Source organism: Mytilus galloprovincialis, chromosome 14 (assembly GCF_965363235.1).
Source record: "Mytilus galloprovincialis chromosome 14, xbMytGall1.hap1.1, whole genome shotgun sequence".
Lineage (NCBI taxonomy): Eukaryota > Metazoa > Mollusca > Bivalvia > Mytilida > Mytilidae > Mytilus > Mytilus galloprovincialis.
Window position 1 is genome coordinate 71,087,750 of NC_134851.1, and position 7,887 is coordinate 71,095,636.

The 7,887-nt window shown below is 33.5% G+C and overlaps 1 long non-coding RNA gene across 1 annotated transcript; it reads right to left on the reverse strand.

Annotated features, from left to right (window-relative positions):
* Positions 1–567: 567 nt before the first annotated feature.
* Positions 568–3,456, reverse strand: LOC143058306 (uncharacterized). The gene is made up of 4 exons (XR_012972995.1): positions 3,333–3,456; positions 2,842–2,970; positions 1,119–1,214; positions 568–804 (listed from the first exon to the last, which is right to left on the reverse strand). It is a non-coding gene; the product is annotated as an uncharacterized LOC143058306 (long non-coding RNA).
* Between the last annotated feature and the right edge of the window lie 4,431 nt (positions 3,457–7,887).

Below are 7,887 nucleotides of genomic sequence, written 5' to 3' on the forward strand. Positions count from 1 at the left end.
AACGCCATACTAATTTCCAAATTGTACACAAGAAACTAAAATTAAAATAATACAAGACTAACAAAGGCCAGAGGCTCCCGACTTGGGACAGGCGCAAAAATGCGGCGGGGTTAAACATGTTTGTGAGATCTCAACCTTCCCCCTATACCTCTAACCAATGTAGTAAAGTAAACGCATAACAATACGCACATTAAAATTCAGTTCAAGAGAAATCCGAGTCTGATGTCAGAAGATGAAACCAAAGAAAATAAACAAAATGACAATAATACATAAATAACAACAGACTACTAGCAGTTAACTGACATGCCAGCTCCAGACTTCAACTAAACTGACTGAAAGATTATGATTTCATCATATGAACATCAGGCACAATCCTTCTCGTTTGTTACTTGGTCGACGTGTCTGCGAATAAAATGTTAGCCCAGTAAGGAATCCATAAAGATACATTATGTAGCTTATATGGGCGAAAATCGTTACTATACAAATATTTCCTTACTAGATGTTGTAACACCTTCGAAAGCTTATTTAGTTGTAATATATAATATGATTATATTTATAATGAATCCAAAAACGTGCATCTTTTATTTATTATTTTTGATTATAAGATAAGAAGATGTGGTATGTTTGCTAATGAGACAACTATCCACTAGAGTTCAAATGTCATGGGTGACAGCTATTATTTGTTGTCTGGCAATATCTGATATTCCGGTCACTGTATTACACACAGGCACTGTGAGTTGATACAGTTCTTAACACTCCCAGTGTTACAGTCTAAGGTTGAGCATTCATTGACACTGCTACATGCTACAATTGTACAATTTTGTTTAATTAAAGAAGCAATAATAAGTTAACCTTTTATTTCATTTTCGAAAATTTAATGAAGCTATGTTTAGAAACATTTTTTTTCCTTTTCAAAGAAAACATTATGGCCGCTCAGAAGTTGTTTTTTGAGGCATAGCAATTTTATGTTGGTATGCATCGTCAACTTGATAAGACTGGTGAAACTATAATAATGATGAATTTTGCATATGTTGCATGAATCATTATCAGAAATTATACAACAATTTTCAATTTCTAGCTATTTACATTGAATTCCTGGCTATTATTATAGTCTCTACCTTGGTTATGTACACAAATGCACTTTGATTGAACACACGTTCCTATTCCACCATTGGTACAAATGTTTGACACACAATCAAAAAGTCCGGCACAAACTAAAATTATATATAGATCGGAAGTTATCATTTATTCAATTTGTTTGACATCAACATATAACAACAAATAATGTATGAAAAATATTTTTCTTAGTAATAACATACCATCTGGCCACTCGTATGACGTGTTCATATAGTTACATGGTATATACAATATGATACAATATTTCATCTTTACACACAATAAACTTCATGAACAGCGGTTTGCTCTTGACACAAAATCTTCTCTAACAGAGTTAAGGCAGTTTGAAATTGACACTACGTCAGTTTTATGGTCAACATCTCAAATTGGTTGACCGATTCGATATGGCTTTGTCGTAACTCACATGCAACATTTTTTCGCGGTCTTCTATCTTACATCAGAACATTCGTCCATCAGTTAATTTACCGACTTTGAACTCTTGTAACGCAAAAATATAAGTAGAAGGTTAACTCTGCACGAAGTCTGACTTATTTTGGGATTTCACATCATACAGCTTTAAACCTGAGATCACCCCTAGTTTTTTGGTGGGGTTCGTGTTGTTTATTCGTTAGTTTTCTATTTTATGTCGTGTGTGCTGTTGTTTGTTTGTCCTTTTCATTTTTAGCCATGGCGTTGTCAGTTTGTTTTAGATTTATGAGTTTGACTGTCCATTTGGTATCTTTCGTCCCTCTTTTTTAACCTGTATTTGTGTATTTGTATTTGTTTGAGATATATAGACAACTTGATGTTGGAAACGAATATAAAGTTTACCGTTTTGCCAGCTTTTTAATAGAAAACGGTTGACGACGTTGACTTTTTTCATTGTTTCATATTTCTTTTTGCTAGGTATTTTTGGAGCTACTAATTTCCAATGTTCTAATACAATTAAGTTCAACCTCAAAATGATTATTTTAATTTGAATTGCATACATAACAACTTTATATATCGACTGAATACCCTTTTGCTTCATGATATGCATGATAGAGGTTTATGTTATCTAAAAGAGGGACGAAAGATACCAAAGGGACAGTCAAACTCAAAACAAACTGACAACGCCATGGCTAAAAATGAAAAGGACAAACAAACAACAGCACACACGACACAACATAGAAAACTAAAGAATAAACAGCACGAACCCCACAAAAAAACTAGGGGCGATCTCAGGTGCTCCGGAAGGGTAAATGACATGATTGATAAAATGTAGTCTCCTTTTTGGTTAACTTCTAAATATTTTCTAAGGCAAACAGTTGTTTTAACCCTAACACGTGTTAGAATGTCTTTAAATAGATATGTATTATATTCTTTTTTTTCAAGTGATAACCATCAAGATATTAGGAGCATAAGAAATTGCATTAAATGTATTCGGTATTATTGGAATAACACATATAAAGGGAATGAAACTTGGAAAATATCAGGACAACGAAGAAGAATTGAGACATATTTATCATCGTCGTATGTACATAGGTTAGCGTTTTATGCATTTTATCCTCAGTAATATCGTTAACCGCCAGGAACCTCTATTCACACACAAAAACTTAAAAAATCATAATAGGCAATGCAAATGGTCGTATAAAAGTGACAGAAGACAAATTAACCAAACATAAACGAGGGTAATGGCAAACGAGTTGACAAGCACATGTGATTTGTTTTATCAATTTATCTTACCATTGGAAGTGTTTTCAACACAGCTACAGCTCCCGTACAAACATTGTACAGTGATGTTAGCTGTACATTTAGTTATATTACAGTCCGTATCCTTGCTGCAAAACTCTTTGCTTGTCACCATGCATATGCCTAAGATAAATGATATTGATTGATTGGTAAGTTATTTGATGTTTAACGCCGCTTCAGATCTTTTGCATTAGTTCGTGGTGGTCGGTTTTTTTATTAGTTGAGGGAGCCTCAAAGTAGAATAACCAGGACAATTTAACGTTTAAATTTCTTTCGCCGGATATAAACCTTTTTGCATCGCTTTAGTATGAAATAAAATAATTAACATTTGCATTATTTGGAATTATATTTGGTTTGTGAGTTAACAACCCATATTACTTAAACGCCAATAACAGATTAAAAATATATATATGAATAAAATCATTAACAAGTTTTAGATATAATAATTTCAGATATATATAATATATATATAATGTCTACGTTACCCATTAAAGTACACAACTGAAGGATCATGAATTTCATTTTTCTGGTGTAGTGCAATGCAGTAAACAATGTGTGAAGGATTGATTCTAACTTTATATTTATAGAATAATGTTAACCTTAACAAAGATAATATGTGGAACGTTCCCAAAGACACTTACGATAGGATTTATCTTGTCTCACGAAGGAAGCGAACAGTTGACAATGTAGAACGAGAAACATAATACATGTATGGACACCCAAAAGTCCTAACAGAAAACATAACGAACACAACTGTATCATTTGCTGTGTAGAAAGGATATCAAGTTAAATGTTAAAATTGATAACTTACACTAGTACTATTACAATTATTTCCGATTGCCTGGACAGAAGCTATGTACACTAGTTGGAATGTTTACAAGCCTTATTACACAATACATATACCTACATAAAACTGAAGACAGCAAAGCAAGTAACATGAATCTCAATTTTTCGAATTCTAGCTGCATTATTTTCTTTTTTGCTATGTTTCTCCTCACACTTGTCTATGAAAGATAACATTTAATTCTCAATGTAAATATATTAAGTAGTTTTGGAACTGAATTTTGAATTTGTATTTGTTCAATGTTTTCTACACCAGTGTTTAAATGAAATGACTCCTGCGCTTATATATATCCCCATGTGGATGATATAAGAGAAGAGTATCCAATCAGAGACCCTTTAGGTACCTTAACGGAGGAGCATAAATATAAGCTCCAGCGGGAGATGCGAGATATTGAGGAGGGTAGAAAACAAAGAGGTATAAAGAAGACAATTTAAACTACCGGTGACCAATAAAGTAAATTGTCCCGGGAACACATTTCCCTCTTGAAAATTAATCAACAAAACAACTAGTAAAATATATGAATCATAACCAGACGAATACACAAATAAATTAAAATATGAGCCAAAGATTAAATAGTTAACTGAATAGATATTTTTTATGGAATATAAAGCTTAAAGGTGTATACTTTTAATTATAACGAATACTAAAGCAAAGCCACAAACCTTTGCGTAAGCATATTGGGTACAGGGAACATAAACTTTCCACATACACAACAAATTGGTTTTTTTTAAATGAAAACAACACGACAAGTTTATTTAAAAGATGACCCCATACTCATTGTTTTGTCATTGATAAAATCAAGGACGTCAAATACTAAAAATAGTGTAACTGTGTTATTGTTCCTGATACAAGGTGATTCAGGCATGTTGCTACACAAAATCAACATTCCTGTAAAATATTAAACAAACAAATACAAGAAGACAAAAATTTAGAAGGAACATTTTTAGCTTTACTTCAAAGCAAAGAATGTTGATTGTGTTGAGGGATGTACTAATTATACCGTTTTTTACTCAGATATTGCCAAAATTTAACATCTTCAATGCGGTTAGAGCTATGTTTAATCGTCTGTAATTTAGTGATTAGGTAATGAATAATCTATAATTCTTTTCGAACATGACTTTATCATGGCGTGAAATTAATTCAGTGGAAATTAGCCCTACCTCTTTAAGCCCAAATTATATGTTAAGAAGTGTGTTAACATAAAAGGTATATTTTTGAATGATGGTTCACAGCAGAATATTTCATCTGACGAAAAACTGCGGCTCAAATCTAGAGATGCTATTTGATTTGGTACTCGTTCTTTGAATGAGTTTGTCTCGGAGTTCGGTATTTTTGTGATTTTACTTTTTATAGTTTCAGATTTTTTAAAAACGAAGTAGTTTGACCTACTATTCATTTACCTGTAATCGGCACACAAATTGAAACCCGTGTTACTATCAAACCTTTAGCAAGGGAATCATGATACATGTAGGAAACGCTAGTGTTTGAATTTCGTACTAACTGGGAGATATATACTCTATATATTGGAGCTGCTGGAATGTTTATACGAAGAAAGTGAAGCTTCATCATAGGGAAGCTGAAATTATCACTTTTGTCGTAAGATTTGTTGGCAACATACTCTTATTGAATATTTCTGAATATTTCTACTTCAGTAATGGAGGACCATATTTATGATTATTTAACAGATACATACAAATGTTCACCTTATTTGTTTGCCAAATGTTACAACTAATCGTACAGACCGATCCAAGTACCGTTTGTATTCGTACCTGTTTTGTACAAATCACTTTCTTGTTTCTCATATACATTCAAGCTTCTTTTAAACTGAGTTTTACCGTGCGTATTGATGTGTTTGTTTATTCTACATTGGCTAGAGGCATGGGGGGAGAGGGGAGATCTCACAAAACATGTTAAAACCCTCCGCATGTTTGCGCCTGTTCCCAGTCAGGAGCCTCTGGTCTTTGATAGGTTTTTTTTTTAATTTTAGTTCATTTATATGTTTCGGAGTTTAGTGTGACGTCCATTTTTCACTGAACTAGTACACATTTTGGTTTAGGGGCCAGCTGAAGCCGGATGCGGGATTTTCTTGCTGTGTTGAAAACCCATCGATGGTCTTGGGCTGTTGTCTGCTATTTGGTCGAGTTGTGGTCTCTTTGGCACATTCCTAATTCTATTCTCAATTCTAAGATACACTGTGACTAGAGCAGTAAGTTGCAATCAAGCTTTTTTGTTCATTTTAGAGGTAGTATTGTCAAAGCAGCCGTAGCTGTGTTTGTTATCTTTCCGTTGAACACATTTTGACCGTACTATCCAATTTATGTATTGCCTTTTAATCTATTGTTTAAATGTATGGTTATTTTACTGGTAGCTACACCGGGTAGTTTTTTTATTATGTGTTAAACTTTACTACACATGTTCAAGAATGAAAATGAGGAAGATTTGTGTGCACGTTAAACGGAATGTAACCTATCTTGTCTTGTGTTAGTACCAATAGTTATCAAAAGTACCAGGATTATAATTTTATACGCCAGACGCGCGTTTCGTCTACATAAGACTCATCAGTGACGCTCAGATCAAAATAGTTAAAACATGTAAAAAGCCAAACAAATACAAAGTTGAAGAGCATTGAAACCCAAAATTCCAAAAAAGTTGTGCCAAATACGGCTAAGGTAATCTACTCCTGGGGTAAGAAAATCCTTAGTTTTTCGAAAAATTCAAAGTTTTGTAAACAGAAAATTTATAAAAATGACCATATAATTGATAACACCGAAGTATTGACTACTGGGCTGGTGATACTAGTTATTCTATTTCAACAGTCTTTTCTTCGAGGCTCCTTTCTTTGTTTGATTGTTGTTGTTTTTCTATGGTATAACCCGGCATCGGTGGTTCAAATGTGATCTGTCGTTCTGTCCAATATGCTTCAGTCAATATATCAAACGTTCAAAAATAAAGTGAGAGGGTTATCGCTATAGAACCAGGTTTAATCCACCATTTTCTACATTTGAAAATGCCTGTACCAAGTCAGGAATATGACAGTTCTTGTCCATTCGTTTTTGATGCGTTTTGTTATTTGATTTTGCCATGTGATTATGAACTTTCCCAATTGATCTTCCTTTAAGTTCAGTATTTTTTTTATTTTACTTTTTATTATAACTTTGTGGTAAAAGATATTATTATTATTTAACTTCACCTGGTAACAGAATGCATCTGCTCCTCCTCCTGATCTCCTGAATTCATCCCAGTTTTTGGTTGGGGTTTGTGTTGATCAGTATTTAGTTTTCTGTGTAGTGTTGTTTTCACGTATTCCTCCTTTTGTTGTATTTGCTATGTTTGGCAATGTGTCAAAAAGATATGTGGTATCCTTCCATGACACAAAGTCAGTGAATGAACAGCATAAAATGTTCTTCATCTCAAAGTCACAGTTAGAGGAGGGACGAAAGATACCAAAGGGACAGTCAAACTCATAAATCTAAAACAAACTGACAACGCCATGGCTAAAAATGAAAAAGAAAAACAAACAACAGCACACACGACACAACATAGAAAACTAAAGAATAAACAAGACGAACCCCACTTCATAACGAAGCAAAAATTCGAACCTCACTTCAATTTTAAGACGCCCTTCTAGCTTGACTGGAATTCTTTGCTAAATGAGTTGGATAGACTTTGTTAGATGTTACACCACCAAATCGGGCCCAATCAAAAACGAACATACTGGAAACTAGTACATATTATCTAAAACAATTAGTTCCGATGCATATTAGATGTAAATATCAAACTATGTAGAAACTATTATAGTAATTGAGGTAAATGAAAGGTGAAGCACTGGTAATCCCTGTAGAACACATACTAACTATGTAGAAACTATTATAGTAATTGAGGTAAATGAAAGGTGAAGCACTGGTGATCCCTGTAGAACACATACTAACTATGTAGAAACTATTATAGTAATTGAGGTAAATGAAAGGTGAAGCACTGGTGATCCCTGTAGAACACATACTATGTAGAAACTATTATAGTTATTGAGGTAAATGAAAGGTGAAGCACTGGTGATCCCTGTAGAACACATACTAACTATGTAGAAACTATTATAGTAATTGAGGTAAATGAAAGGTGAAGCACTGGTAATCCCTGTAGAACACATACTATGTAGAAACTATTATAGTAATTGAGGTAAATGAAAGGTGAAGCACTGG